The sequence below is a fragment of the Dendrobates tinctorius genome, unplaced genomic scaffold (assembly GCF_039654945.1).
Source record: "Dendrobates tinctorius isolate UK_male_01 unplaced genomic scaffold, ASM3965494v1 ptg000085l, whole genome shotgun sequence".
Classification (NCBI taxonomy): domain Eukaryota; kingdom Metazoa; phylum Chordata; class Amphibia; order Anura; family Dendrobatidae; genus Dendrobates; species Dendrobates tinctorius.
Genome location: NW_027361753.1, coordinates 4,121,809 through 4,138,588, shown reverse-complemented (window position 1 = coordinate 4,138,588; position 16,780 = coordinate 4,121,809). Strand labels below are relative to the sequence as shown.

General features: G+C 47.4%; 1 protein-coding gene across 1 annotated transcript in view; it reads right to left on the bottom strand.

The window, feature by feature from the left end:
* Positions 1-14,858, bottom strand: part of ME2 (malic enzyme 2) — a 57,004-nt gene extending 42,146 nt beyond the window's left edge. Inside the window, exon 1 of the mRNA XM_073584787.1 lies at positions 14,523-14,858. The gene's annotated coding sequence lies outside the window, so the exon portion shown is untranslated. The remainder of the gene's footprint in view (positions 1-14,522) is intronic.
* Between the last annotated feature and the right edge of the window lie 1,922 nt (positions 14,859-16,780).

The window sequence follows — 16,780 nt, the reverse complement described above, 5'->3', positions numbered from 1 at the left end:
CAAATCCACTCCGTGTTCAGGTATTGATTACACTGTGCAACAAATTTCATGAAAGTTCTTGTTCCCTGAGAAAATGTTATTGTATCTTATAGATTTTGATATGCTGAACACAAATATGTGCTCCAAAAGTCTATCACATAAGGTTTTTAAGCAACACCAGTTTATAGTCTACATTATGACGTCTGAGACACTACATACATGTGCATCGATGTCAGTAGCAAAAGCAATTGTTCAAAAGTGTTTTGCAGACTACTTTCGTTTACAATCCGTGTCAGATGCTTCCCGAATAATTTCCAGCAATAGTCAGCCGGCATTGACGTACTCCACCAGCGCAATGTCTTCGTGAAATCTTTCACCGTGTTCATCGCTAACGGCTTCAAGATTGGCTGGAAAAAAGTCCAAGTGAGAATGTAGAAAATGCATTGTTAGTGACTTATTGCATTTCCTCAACTGATATGCTGGGAGCATGTTGTCCACGAGTTGTTCAAAGTTCGGTGCCCTGCTGTTGCCAAGGAAGTTGAAGGTCTCATCTTTAAAGGCTCTCCATGCCACTTGTTCAGCACCTTGCAAAAGACCATCAAAACTACTGTCGTTCATTATATCTCTGATCTGTGGGCCAATAAAAATACCTTCTTTAATCTTTGCATCACTTATTCTTGGAAATTTCTGTTGCAAGTAAGAAAAGGCTTCCGATTCTTTGTTCACTGCTTTGACACAATTCTTCATAAGCCCAAGTTTAATATGCAAAGGAGGAAGAAATATCTTTGCTGGATCAACGAGAGGATTATGTTTAACATTCTTCTGTCCAGCAACCAGGTTTTCGCGGAGTGGCCAGTCCTTTCTGAAATAGTGCATTTCTCGTGCACGACGTCTCACTCACAAATAAAACAACAATACTTGGTATATCCAAGCTGCATTCCAAGAAGAAGTGCAACAACTTTTAGATCACCACATATGTTCCAGTTATAATTTCTATTAATGTGGGTCAACAGTAACTCCATATTCTCAAACATTTCTTTCATGTGTACGGCATGTACGGTAGGTATAGAAGGAAAGATATTTCCGCAGTGTAGTAAAACAGCCTTCAGACTTAAAACTGACGAGTCAATGAACAGTCGCCATTCCTTTGGGTCATGTTCGTATCCAAGAGCACCAAACAACCCCAAGAAGTCGTTGCAAAAGGTTAAATGGTCGACATGGATGAAAAATGGATTAAGGTCTTCCTGACGACTGCGAAAAACAGAAACTTTTGTTCCTGGTAATAAGAGATTCCGTTCTTGTAGCCTTGATCCCAATAATTCTGCCTGCCTCTCTGACAATTTCAAATCTCTGACCAAGTCACTCAGATCAGCTTGACTGAACAGATGTGGATTAGATGTAGAAGGCTCAAAGTCTGGGTCTGCAGCAGTTTCATTTTCCACTGACATTGTTAGTTCATCTTCGTCGTCCTCCATTGTTGATACTTTGGGCGGCTTTGGAACATGAAGACTTTCAAGGTGTGGGACTGGCCTTATGGCTGAAGGAAGATTAGGATAGTCTATTGATTTCTTGCTCTTTGCTGAATATCCTGTTACATTTGTAAGGCAGAAGTAGCAATCTGTTACATGATCTCTCTGCTCTCTCCATATCATAGGGACAGCGAGCAATATTACTGGATACTGTATAATATTTCATTTCCCTAGAGGTGGCACTGCAGGGAAATTGAACACCTGTTTCTTCTCTATTGATCGCAGCTGATCACTATAGACACACTGATTGTGATTAACTTGTTGCTTTATTTTTTTATTAAAAAAAAAAATCATGGGTGCACAAGATGATTTACAAAGTTGATTATTTTCTTATCAGAAATCTGCTTTTTTCTCCTCCTGAATTGATCTTTCACTCTCAGTTCATGAGTAAAAATCTGATATTCACATTACAGGATAGGAAATGACAGCACAAGATTCTATGGAGAGTGGAGGGAGGAGCTAGAGGCAGACAGACATCCTGCTGCAAGTTCTCCATAGAACTTCATAGGCACCAACTGTCATTTCTTCTTTAAGTAATGGGAAAGACTGTATTCACTGAAGACAAATTTAATCCGTGAATTGAGAATTTTGAGAATGATTGATGAGTCCAGGAGGAGAAAGAAGCAGATTTCTCTAACAAGGTACATTACAAAGTTATTTTTTCCATGCATACTATTAATTTATGGAGGGGGGGATTAAACTGATGGTTACTTGTTAAATCAACCACGCGATGACAATGAGACAGATTACTGCAATATCAGATGACAAATACAAACTGCGGCCAAGTTGCAGGATGGAAGCGTAAACCTATCATTAGCTGCCGCACTATTACAAGCTGGATATTTAGGTCTCCGGATCCTGATCGTGCAAGGCGGCATCCTGCTTTACACAACCGGCGTCGTGCGTTGTCAGACATAACCTTTCAAGGGTGACAGGGAACAGAAACCAGCAGCGTCAGGACATGAGGACCAGAATATCAGCAGATGTGTCCTGTCAATGAGATTCTGCTGACACTGTCACGCTGAGCGAGCCACAGGCAAACGGCGAAACCCCTAGATTTCAGAACACAAGTCACATGGACGACGCGTCCTGATCAACGAGACCTCAACAGGGCAGAAAGTGACAAAAGCTCCCCAATTCTGAGCCTCCTGATGCACACAGTCAGAGCAAGCGGGACGGAAGGATCTGACATCTGCACAATATCAGTAAATGTCAATGCTAGAGAGGAATTCGGGGTTCGTACCAGAAACAGAAAAAGTTTTCAAGCTCCGACATTCGGGTCCACATACATTTCAATGTGGTTTGGACACAGTTCTGGAATCCGAATTTTACTTTGGACATAAAAGTTCAGTCGGGTAACAAAACACAAACTTTCACTGGTCCGCACATCCCTGGTCAAACCATGCATATAAAGTTAGATATATCTACCCAAAATGTGGGATGGAAATGAAAACTCCAGGATAAAGTTTTCATTATCAGTGGGGGCCCCAGAGTCCAGCCCTCCACTGATTGCAGAGTGATGAAAACTTAGCAATAATAATATTAATTTTATTTCTATAGCGCCAACATATTTCGCACTATACATATACCATCACTTCCTAATATGGGAATACCCCACTTTGGAAACCCCTGTCCCCCGGCTTCAGAATGTTTAAAATAAATACTTAAACTGAGCTTTACTCGCCCTCTCCAGGTTCCGCAATAAGTCGCTGCCATCGCTCCCGATGTTTGTTATTGCCTGCAGCGCTGACATCAAGTAGACAGCGCTGCAGCTAATCAGTGAACTCCGCGGCTCTGAGCGCTTCAGCAGTTAACTCTGGTACAGCGGACTGATTGGCTGCAGTGCTGTCAACATCAACTCTGCAGGCGATAACAGACACCGAGAAGAGTGGTGGAGCCTCAGAGCTGGACCTGGGGAGGGTGAACCTTTTTTTATTTTATTTAACAAACTACAGCCAGGGAACTCGGGTTTTCCTAAACCAGGAAAGAACTTTAAAACTAGAAAAGGCAGTAAGAAAATGTGGCAAACGTAGTGTTAGACGCATTAAATCTCTCTCTCTTGCTTTGGTCTCATTTAGATGTCCGCTTTTTTTTTTTTTTTCATGGACCTATTGATATGAATGGGCGAGTTGGATATGTCCATTTTATATTTGCAGACAATTGGTCTTGGAAAAAACAAAAATTGATATGTGAAAAGCCTCAGTCTGTCATGGGTGCGTAGAAACAATGGATAGAAAACGTACGTGAAAGATGAATGTCTGAATGAGGCCGTAAGGTCCTTATACCTCATATTAAATGAAAATCTTCTTGACTCGTTGACTATCTGGGGCCAATTCTTCCCTGACAGATGATTTCGGGGAAAATAAGGATCCGGCTAGTGCACGTCAGACTGCTGATCTTTGTGTTCCCCTTACACATTGCGCTTTTGGCCACGTTTGTTGGTCCCGTCGGGGTTCTGGACCCCCCGTCAAAACGGGATTCGGGTGTATGCGCCGACAGAGTCAACGTGTGCTCTGACGTGCTTCATTTCCGGGCACATATGGCTACTGGAGGCGGACACCCAGATGCAGACAGCGGCCGAGGGTCATAAGCCCGAAAATGAAGCACGTCAGAGGGCACACTTACTGTGTCGGCACCCACCATTATGGTCAAAGGCCCCGCCGGACCTTATGGCCAAATCCTGTTTTGCTGGGATGAGGTTCGGACGGAGGCCTAGAAGGGACAAACGAACATGGGCAAAAACACAATGTGAAAGGAGCCCAAGACATAAGCAGACTCTGGTCTCCGTTCTCTCTCACAGAGCGAGCGCTCCTGTGTATGGGAGGATGCAGCCAAGATGGCTGCCGGCTGCTATCTAAAGTGGATGGGGGCTCTTATGAAATGCTTGAAGTACCTGAATGTAAAAACTAAAAGTATAATGAGGGGTCTACAAGTATAAGAACAGGTGGAGATAATAAAACTGTCTTTGTTGTCCGTATCAACGAACCACTGCTCAGCTTTCATTTTGCATTTTGCGGCTAAACAATGAAAGCCAAGCTGTGACTGGTTGCTACGGACAACAAAGACAGTATCTTACTAAAACTTTATTGCAACCCATAGCATTCAATCAAAGCTCAGCTTTCATTGTTTAACAACAGAATGCAAAATGAAAGCTGACCGGTGGTTGGTTGCTATGGACTACAAAAGCACCATTTTATTAATAAGGACTATGCAGCCCATAGCAACCAATTAAAGCTCAGCTATCATTTTGAATTCTGCTATTAAAATTTGAAAGCAGATATGTGATTGGTTGATTTAGTCAACAAAGAAATCTCCCCCATAGAGCGTAAGCTTTGTAAGATTTACAATGAGTGCGACATCTGTAGCCGGAATATATGACACTTAAAGGCCCCGTCACACTAAGCGACTTACCAGCGATCCCGACACCGATATCAAGGTGTCAGGATCGCTAGTAAGTCGCTATGTGATCGCTGGTGAGCTGTCACACAGACAGCTTCACCAGCGATCAGCACAGCGATGCCGAGCGCCCGGCATCGCTGGCCATCCCTGTAAAAAATAGAATCAAAATAAAAAATATAGTTATTCTCACCTTCCGACGTCCCGTTCAGCCATCCTGCCTCTCTCCACGCTCCGGTCCCAGTGATCCTTTGCGAGAATGACCGCGAGATGTCACGGTCTCGAGGGATAACAAAGTCTCGCGGTCATTCGTGCCAAGCATCACTGGGACCGGAGCGTGGAGAGAGGCAGGATGGCTGAACGCGACGTCGGAAGGTGAGAATAACTATATTTTTTATTTTTTTTATTATTTTTTACACCTGATCGCTGGTCTCCCGCCTGTCACACACAGCGATGCGTGCTGGCCAGCGGGAGACCAGCGACCAAAGAAATGTCCAGAGGTTTCTTCCAGCGATCAGCGATACCGGCAGGGGGGCAGCTCGCTGATCGCTGTCACACACAGCGATCTCGCTGGTGAGATCCCTGTTACGTCACAGAAGTTGTGACTCAGCAGCGATCTCGCTACCGAAATCGCTTAGTGAGACGGGGGCTTTAGTCCCGGCAGATTACAAGATGACATGTCAGTGCCATGACTGACCTGGTTAGGAAAGATTTTGTGACCATTAAATGATGCGAACGCTGCAGAGGACGCAATGTGTGCACACACAGGAGCAAGTTCAGAAAAGAGCGACCAGAATGGTGACCGGTCTGCAAACCCTGTCTTATGAGGAAAGGTTGCAGGATTTGGGAATGTTTATCTTGCAAAAGAGAAGACTGAGAGGAGACTTAATAGCTGTCTACAAATATCTAAAGGGCTGTCACATTGTAGAAGGATCAACTTTATTCTCATTTGCACAAGGAAAGACTAGAAGCAATGGGATGAGACTGAATGGGAGGAGACACATTAGATATTAGAAAAAACTTTTTGGCAGTTAGAGTGACCAATGAGTGGAACAGGCTGCCATGAGAAGTGGTGAGTTCTCCTTCAATAGAAGTCTTCAGACAGAGGCTGGACAGACATCTGACTGGGATGATTTAGCGAATCCTGCTTTGAGCAGTTGGACCAGATGGCCCAGGAGGTCCCTTCCGACTCTACCATTCTATGATTCTATGTAGCAGGTCTGACTTTGTTATGAGACGATTTCATTCATGCTACGGCCATGTTCACAAGTGGAGTATTTGCAGCAGATTTTTCTGCACCACGGGTCAATATCTCAGCAGCAAAAAAACGCTGCGAAAAATACACGCGTCTTGTTTTTCTATTCACTTAAATGGGTGAAAAAAGCTGCACAAACGCTGAAAATGAAAAAAGAAAAAAAAAAAGACTTTGACGCTTCTGTCACGGGGTCCTTCTCTGGTATCACACAATCAACAGAGCAAGCGAAGAGTGAACAATTCCAAGACCTTTATTCAGGCAAAAATACGAAAAGGTCCATATTCAGTCCACCACACAAAGGATAAGATAGTCCAGAATAAGAATGCAGTCCAGTATCAGGATAAAAAGTCCAGGGAAACGAGATTCCAAAACTCTAGCACCAGAGGATAAAAATGGGTCCTTCTCTCTGAAATGCAGTCTTTACACGATCCTGTCCACACCGGAACTGACTTGTCCAGCTGCTGTTCTCCCCACCCCCTTCCTTGTCCAGGGGTAGTCAAACAAGTTGCCTCCCAGAGGAGAACAAAGGGCCTTAGGGATTAATGCACTACAGGGGGTCATCAAGAGACAGATACAGTGAGGCTGTAGACTTACAATGTAATAAGAAAAACACTATGAAAATAACTGAAATAGAAAAATAGGAATATACAAAAAATGATATCCACATAACATATCACACCATCACAGTTCCAATCTGCAAAGGAAAAAAAAAAGTGCAAGATATATCAGAAATCTCATTCACTTTGCTGGAATTGTAAAACACTGCCTTTTCCCACAGTAAAAAAGGAAAAAAAAAACAATAAAAAAAAACCGCGCAATATATGAACAATCCAAGAGTGCCAAGGTTGTGTCCAATATGGCAGCACAGCCCCATGCATGTCAACAGGGTCACACTGCAATACCGGGCGCTGTATCCGGGGAAAAACAAAATAATGAAGAGGACTTTCCCGGGTATTAGACCTGATCCCCATCACTGGAAGGAAATAACGCTACAAGGCTAGGAAGCAGCTAATAAATAATGCACGGAGCTGTGTGTCCGGCTCCATACACCATTTACATCCTCGGAGCTAATCGTTGGGGGATGTCGGACCAGACGGATCTGATACTAATGACAGGCCATCAAACTTAGCCCCGGACAAGTAGTCAAGTAAAGTGATATTTCATGCATTAGCATAACTTTTTTGAATATACTGCCATATTGCTTCTTTTTATATTCTAGTTTTTGAGGTTTTCATCCGTTTTGAATTCGCCAACTACAAATTTTGAAAAAGTCCTAAAAATTTTAAGCAAATGTATAAGTTTATGCACAAATTTTGCCACATTTCAGCGGAACGTGGCGTTTTGCGTTAAAATGTTGCAAAAAGGGTTGAAGACAGAAGTAAAGAGCATTTTTGATTTCGCACAAAATTCATGAGCCACATGGGCCATGTTAAAGAATATGGGGCAAAAAAAAAAAAAAGTTAATGACGAGCACAAGACACAAGAAATGAAAAGTGACTTAAAATAAACTGCAAATAATAAGTCAGACCCCCACAGTCTCTTGTAGGTTTTCGCTCAAGCTGGATGTATGGGGTTGGATAGGACTATTCTTTAACAGCTAGGATGTGATGAAGAGAGACATCGTGTTTTTCTGACAAGTAATATAGTCACATCTGCCTGCGTATGGCCGTCCATACCCCAGGGAAATATTGATGACAGCACAGGACACCTATGAAAGTATCAGGTACATATATACAACAGGAAGTCATTGAAAAACACAAAATGCAAAAAGGAACCAAAGACATCCGAGACCCTCCACACCCTGACCCTAACAATACATAGGCCCTCCTGCTTGGTGTGGTACGGCACGCAGAGGCCGCGTCGTCCCGCGCCGTACGGCACGCAGAGGCCGCGTCGTCCCGCGCCGTACGGCACGCAGAGGCTGCGAGCCGTACGGCACACAGAGGCTGCGAGCCGTACAGCACACAGAGGCCGCGTCCCGCGCCGTACGGCACACAGAGGCCGCGTCCCGCGCCGTACGGCACACAGAGGCCGCGTCCCGCGCCGTACGGCACACAGAGGCCGCGTCCCGCGCCGTACGGCACACAGAGGCCGCGTCCCGCGCCGTACGGCACACAGAGGCCGCGTCCCGCGCCGTACGGCACACAGAGGCCGCGTCCCGCGCCGTACGGCACACAGAGGCCGCGTCCCGCGCCGTACGGCACACAGAGGCCGCGTCCCGCGCCGTACGGCACACAGAGGCCGCGTCCCGCGCCGTACGGCACACAGAGGCCGCGTCCCGCGCCGTACGGCACACAGAGGCCGCGTCCCGCGCCGTACGGCACACAGAGGCCGCGTCCCGCGCCGTACGGCACACAGAGGCCGCGTCCCTCGCCGTACGGCACACAGAGGCTGCGAGCCGTACAGCACACAGAGGCCGCGTCCCTCGCCGTACAGCACACAGAGGCCGCGTCCCTCGCCGTACGGCACACAGAGGCCGCGTCCCGCGCCGTACGGCACACAGAGGCCGCGTCCCGCGCCGTACGGCACACAGAGGCCGCGTCCCTCGCCGTACGGCACACAGAGGCCGCGTCCCTCGCCGTACGGCACACAGAGGCTGCGAGCCGTACAGCACACAGAGGCCGCGTCCCTCGCCGTACAGCACACAGAGGCCGCGTCCCTCGCCGTACGGCACACAGAGGCCGCGTCCCGCGCCGTACGGCACACAGAGGCCGCGTCCCGCGCCGTACGGCACACAGAGGCCGCGTCCCTCGCCGTACCGCACACAGAGGCCGCGTCCCTCGCCGTACAGCACACAGAGGCTGCGACCCTCGCCGTACAGCACACAGAGGCCGCGTCCCTCGCCGTACAGCACAGAGGCCGCGTCCCTCGCCGTACAGCACAGAGGCCGCGTCCCTCGCCGTACAGCACACAGAGGCCGCGTCCCTCGCCGTACAGCACACAGAGGCCGCGTCCCTCGCCGTACAGCACACAGACGCTGCGAGCCGTACAGCACACAGAGAGGCCGCGTCCCTCGCCGTACAGCACACAGAGGCTGCGAGCCGTACAGCACACAGAGGCTGCGAGCCGTACAGCACACAGAGGCTGCGAGCCGTACAGCACACAGAGGCTGCGAGCCGTACAGCACACAGAGGCTGCGAGCCGTACAGCACACAGAGGCTGCGAGCCGTACAGCACACAGAGGCTGCGAGCCGTACAGCACACAGAGGCTGCGAGCCGTACAGCACACAGAGGCTGCGAGCCGTACAGCACACAGAGGCTGCGAGCCGTACAGCACACAGAGGCTGCGAGCCGTACAGCACACAGAGGCCGCGAGCCGTACAGCACACAGAGGCCGCGTCCCTCGCCGTACAGCACACAGAGGCTGCGAGCCGTACAGCACACAGAGGCTGCGAGCCGTACAGCACACAGAGGCTGCGAGCCGTACAGCACACAGAGGCCGCGTCCCTCGCCGTACAGCACACAGAGGCCGCGTCTCTCGCCGTACAGCACACAGAGGCCGCGTCCCTCGCCGTACCGCACACAGAGGCCGCGTCCCTCGCCGTACAGCACACAGAGGCCGCGTCCCTCGCCGTACAGCACACAGAGGCTGCGAGCCGTACAGCACACAGAGGCTGCGAGCCGTACAGCACACAGAGGCTGCGTCCCTCGCCGTACAGTACACAGAGGCTGCGTCCCGCGCCGTACAGCACAGAGGCTGCGACTCGTGCCATACAGTACACTAAGGACGTGTACCGCGTTGTACAGTATACAAAGGACGCGACCTACACCATACTTTACATAGGACGCATTCAGCGCCGTACTGTACACAGAGGAGGAGTCCATTCCTACAACATGTCGGCTTTCCCTTTCTTTTCTTAGAACGTGACTTCTGTTATTCTTCCTGGAAATGATTTATAAGTTGGCAGCTGAGTGTTACCTGAACCCTGACACTGTGTAATCAGTGCCGCGTTGTCAGATGGCGAAGACATATTGCTAAGTGTGAGGCCTGACTAGGAAATTCTTCATACCTTTTCAGCAAGAATAACAGAGGAACAGCAGAGCGCAGGCATCTGGCGGCACAGCGCAGGCACCTCGCGGCGCGAGCGCAGGGATCTGGGGTGTGAGCGCAGGGATTTTGCGGCAGTGCAGGGATCTGGGGTGTGAGCGCAGGGATTTTGCGGCAGCGCAGGGATCTGGGGTGTGAGCGCAGGGATTTTGCGGCAGCGCAGGGATCTGGGGTGTGAGCCCTGCTGATTAGGATTTTCTGATTATCTTACACACTCCCCACTTCCATTCCATCCACATCCGTTCTCTGTCGGCGACCAATTTGGTGCATTCCGAAAGTGATATTTGGGGGACAATCCATGAAAGCTGCAATCTGATTGGCTGTTCAGGGCGGCTCCACTCCTATTTATTTGCTTTGGTCTTGAAGCCGTTGCATAACTGAGGCGTCCGGTCTCCTGGTTCGTGTACAAGCTACTTATTACATCTGGGTTATCTGAGAACGTCTGGCACTCATCGCAGTCATGTGACCCTGTGACGTCAGCACTGATGTATTATAAGATTCAGGCGTCAACAGAAAATATAACAATGCTGGTTTGCCATTCAGGAGTCTGGGAAAGCTGGGTGACAAATATAAGATACAGCAAGATATTAAAAGATAAACAGAAACAGCGCCACCCTTGTACAAAGGCCAAGTTTGGTATTGCAGCTTGGACCATTTCTATCCCAGGGACAAGAGAAGCGCTGATTCTGGAAGAAAAAAAGCTGATTTTAAAAATAAAATCACAATGGTTTCTGAATTTTGGAGGAAATGATCTTTAACACAACGCTTTCATGAAAGCTCAACATCTCGCGAGCCGCTACTAGATCTCTGCTCATCCTTCACCTCCTGGTGCATGTGACTCCTTGCAAAACAGCGAAACGCTGACACCTCATATCCATGGTCCCCGGGCGTCACATTCTATGGCCTAGGAAAACCAGTCTGGTATCCATGCTGGGAGTTGTAGTTCTGCAACAGCTCGGATATTAAAAATAAGGGAGGGCAGGAGTAGAGTGGTAGCGGCACTTACCTTGTGACTATGGGGCGGCTTTATTCTTACTGTCCGGGGGTTGCACAATAAAAGGCAGATGTGCCCGGGATAAACACTGACAGATGGCGGCACAGACAGGACCCTGCCCCCCGAACACAGGAAAGGCTGCGGCGTAAAGGGTCCAACTGTGCAGTGATAGGAAACCTACACCGGCTGCAAGGTGTGGCACTACAAGTCCCAGCATGTCAGTGCGTGTGTGAGTGGCTGCAATCACTTGTGCATCCGCAGTAAGAGATGAGCTACGTACAGGCCGGGGTCGGATGATGGCGCTACTATAGAGGCCACATTGTGGATCACACGTGCTGGGCTTAGATACATCAGTATGGCAGATATTGTGCAAAACGATGTATCCAAGCCTATCATTAGATACCATCCGTGGGCTCGTGTATCTAAACCGGTCCTGTGACCCCCAACTGCAGGGCTTATCTATGCAGAACATTCATGTGATACCACCTGCCAAGTTAAATGTATCTAAGCCTATTATGAGATACCATCTGCCAAGTTCATGTATCCAAGCTGGAGATATGCAAAAGGTACAAGACATTAGATACATGTTATATGAGCTGGGCAGATAACGCCTGTATCCCACGTTATAAGCTTAGATACACAGCTCAGCAGACCGTATCCCAGGTTATAAGCTTAGATACACAGCTCAGCAGACCATATCCCACATTATAAGCTTAGATACACAGCTCAGCAGACCATATCCCACGTCATAAGCTTAGATACACAGCTCAGCAGACCATATCCCACATTATAAGCTTAGATACACAGCTCAGCAGACCGTATCCCACGTCATAAGCTTAGATACACAGCTCAGCAGACCATATCCCACATAAGCTTAGATACACAGCCCAGTAGACCGTATCCCACGTTATAAGCTTAGATACACAGCTCAGCAGACCGTATCCCACGTTATAAGCTTAGATACACAGCCCAGCAGACCGTATCCCACGTTATAAGCTTAGATACACAGCTCGGCATACCATATCCCACGTTATAAGCTTCGATACACAGCTCAGAAGACCGTATCCCACGTTATAAGTTTAGATACACAGCTCAGCAGACCATATCCCACATTATAAGCTTAGATACACAGCTCAGCAGACCATATCCCACGTCATAAGCTTAGATACACAGCTCAGCAGACCATATCCCACATTATAAGCTTAGATACACAGCTCAGCAGACCGTATCCCACGTCATAAGCTTAGATACACAGCTCAGCAGACCATATCCCACATTATAAGCTTAGATACACAGCCCAGTAGACCGTATCCCACGTTATAAGCTTAGATACACAGCTCAGCAGACCGTATCCCACGTTATAAGCTTAGATACACAGCTCAGCAGACCGTATCCCAGGCTATAAGCTTAGATACACAGCTCAGCAGACCGTATCCCACGTTATAAGCTTAGATACACAGCTCAGCAGACCGTATCCCAGGTTATAAGCTTGGATACACAGCTCAGCAGACCGTATCCCAGGTTATAAGCTTAGATACACAGCTCAGCAGACCGTATCCCACGTCATAAGCTTAGATACACAGCTCAGCAGACCGTATCCCACGTCATAAGCTTAGATACACAGCTCAGCAGACCGTATCCCACGCTATAAGCTTAGATACACAGCTCAGCAGACCGTATCCCACGCCATAAGCTTAGATACACAGCTCAGCAGACCGTATCCCACGTTATAAGCTTAGATACACAGCTCAGCAGACCGTATCCCAGGTTATAAGCTTACATACACAGCTCAGCAGACCGTATCCCACGTCATAAGCTTAGATACACAGCTCAGCAGACCGTATCCCACGTCATAAGCTTAGATACACAGCTCAGCAGACCGTATCCCAGGTTATAAGCTTACATACACAGCTCAGCAGACCGTATCCCACGTTATAAGCTTAGATACACAGCTCAGCAGACCGTATCCCACGTTATAAGCTTAGATACACAGCTCAGCAGACCGTATCCCAGGTTATAAGCTTAGATACACAGCTCAGCAGACCGTATCCCACGTTATAAGCTTAGATACACAGCTCAGCAGACCGTATCCCAGGTTATAAGCTTAGATACACAGCTCAGCAGACCGTATCCCACGTTATAAGCTTAGATACACAGCTCAGCAGACCGTATCCCACATTATAAGCTTAGATACACAGCTCAGCAGACCGTATCCCACATTATAAGCTTAGATACACAGCTCAGCAGACCGTATCCCACATTATAAGCTTAGATACACAGCTCAGCAGACCGTATCCCACGTTATAAGCTTAGATACACAGCTCAGCAGACCGTATCCCACATTATAAGCTTAGATACACAGCTCAGCAGACCGTATCCCACGTTATAAGCTTAGATACACAGCTCAGCAGACCGTATCCCACATTATAAGCTTAGATACACAGCTCAGCAGACCATATCCCAGGTTATAAGCTTAGATACACAGCTCAGCAGACCGTATCCCACGTTATAAGCTTAGATACACAGCTCAGCAGACCGTATCCCACATTATAAGCTTAGATACACAGCTCAGCAGACCGTATCCCATGTTATAAGCTTAGATACACAGCTCAGCAGACCGTATCCCACATTATAAGCTTAGATACACAGCTCAGCAGACCGTATCCCACGTTATAAGCTTAGATACACAGCTCAGCAGACCGTATCCCACGTTATAAGCTTAGATACACAGCTCAGCAGACCGTATCCCAGGTTATAAGCTTAGATACACAGCTCAGCAGACCGTATCCCACGTTATAAGCTTAGATACACAGCTCAGCAGACCGTATCCCAGGATATAAGCTTAGATACACAGCTCAGCAGACCGTATCCCACGTTATAAGCTTAGATACACAGCTCAGCAGACCGTATCCCAGGTTATAAGCTTAGATACACAGCTCAGCAGACCGTATCCCAGGTTATAAGCTTAGATACACAGCTCAGCAGACCGTATCCCACGTTATAAGCTTAGATACACAGCTCAGCAGACCGTATCCCAGGATATAAGCTTAGATACACAGCTCAGCAGACTATCACATTACACATCACACTGTGACTACTTTCTGAAGGTCCCTGGCCTTCTCTGGGTCGTGCTGGGACTTGTAGTTCCCCATCAGATGATGGACTTAGCTTATCACTGCATAGTACCACGCGGCACATCTCCTGGGACTTGTAGTTCCCCAGCACCTGCCCTGGTATATTGGGTGTTACCACACTACATCTCTGCAGCCGCCATCAGAGCCAGGCTCAGGCGGGGTCACTGCCTGCAGGGCAGCTTCTTACCTGCAGCTCGGAGCTGTCACAGGAGGGGAAGGGCTCCGGGAGAGGACGGGGCAGCTCCACCACCGGCAGCCGGAGCGATGAGGACCGGGAAGGAGGAAGCGGGCGGGGCGCAGAGCGCAATGCTGATTGGGACCAATAGAAACCCCGGGTGGGCAGGCTGCAGTTCCACGGGCCGCCGCTGTGAGCCTAGCGCTGCAGAGCAGCACTGATAACACGTGACACTGCCGGTGTACAGTCTCTCACTGGCGGCTGTACGGTGATTACACCGGAGCGGTCATTACTGAGCCCCTATAGGACAGCAGGTGCTCAGCCCGAGCCAGCGCTTATTGAGGGGGTGATAGGAGTAATGTGGTTCAGCCTAGAGAGCAATGCAGATATAATGATCAAATACGGCCCTCCGGGCTTGTTCATATCCGGTGTAACCAGAATGATTGTGTGCGTCCCTGTCACACGGAAAAACAGTGACAACATGTCATTTATTAAATAAATCTACCCCAGACTTTTTAGGGCCACAATTAACCCCTTCAACCCAGAGCCAGTGTTCACCTTCCTGACCGGGCCAATTTTTACAATTGTCACCACTGACCCTTTATGCGGTAATAACCCTAGACCGCTTCCCCGGATCCCACCGATTCTGAGATCGTTTTTTCGTGACCTATTGAACTTTATGATGGTGGTAAAATTTCTTCGATGTAACTTATTTGTGAAAACATCGGAAAATTGGCAAAAAGTTTGCCAATTTTGCTATTGTCAAAGTTTTAATTTTTATGCCCTTAAATCAGAGAGTTATGTGACACAAAATAGTTAATAAGTAAAGGGTCGCCCTCACAGGGCTGTGGGGTACTCGGTACCAGGCCAGTGTCAGCGGGATGTGTCACAGCAATGCTTTATCATCTTACCGCTGATCAAAAAGTGCAATAACGCGCGATCAAAAAAACGGATATAAATATCCATGGTACCGCTGAAAACGTCATCTTGTCCCGCAAAAAACGAGCCACCATACAGCGTCATCAGCAAAAAAATAAAAAAGTTATAGCTCGCAGAATAAAGTGATGCAAAAATAATTATTTTTTATATAAAATTGTTTTTATTGTATAGAAGCGCCAAAACATAACAAAAGACATAAATCTCTGTAATCGTACTGACCCATAGAATAAAACCGCTTTATCAATTTTACACCCCCCCCAAAAGAAATTCATGAATTGCTGTTTTTTGTTAATTCTGCGTCCAAAAAATCAGAATAAAAAGCGATCAAAAAATGTCACGTGCCCGAAAATGGTACCAATAAAAACGTCAACTCGTCCTGCAAAAAATAAGACCTCACATGACTCGGTGGGCCAAAATATAGAAAAATTATAGCTCTCAATATGTGGTGATGCAAAAACTATTTTTACAATAAAAAGCGTCTTTTAGCGTGCGACAGCCGCCAAACATAAAAACCGCCATAAATAGTAAATCAAACCCCCCGTTATCACCCCCTTAGGTAGGGAAAAATAATAAAACTAAAAGAAAATGTATTTATTTCCATTTTCCCATTAGGGTTATGGTTAGGGCTACGGTTAGGGTTAGGGCTGAGATTAGGGTTAGGGGTGTGTTGGGGTTAGGGTTGGAGTTATAATTGGGGGGTTTCCACTGTTTGGGCACATCAGGGGCTCTCCAAATGCAACATGGCGTCTGATCTCAATTCCCTCCAATTCTGCGTTGAAAAAGTCAAACGGTGCTCCTTCTCTTCCAAGCTCTGCCATGCACCCAAACAGTGGTTTACCCCCACATATGGGGTATCAGCCGACTCAGGACAAATTGCACAACATCTTTTGGGGTCCAATTTCTCCTGTTACCCCTGGGAAAATAAAAAATTAGGGGCAAAAAGAAAAATTGGGGGTGAAAAGATCATTTTTGTGGAAAAAAACATGATTTTTTTTTATTTTTATGGCTCTACCTTATAAACTTCTGCAAAGCACTTGGGTGTTCAAAGTGCTCTCCACACATCTATATAAGTTCTCTGGGGGGTCTAGTTTCCAAAATGGGGTCACTTGTAATAATAATAATAATAATTTTTATTTATATAGCGCCAACATATTCCGCAGCACTTTACAATTAAGCGGGGACATGTACAGACAATAAATTCAATACAAGTTAAGACAATTCAAACAATGACATTAGGAGTGAGGTCCCTGCTCGCAAGCTTACAATCTACAAGGAAATGGGGGGACACAGTAGGTGAGAAATGCTTGTTAATTCAGGTCTGGCAATTATAA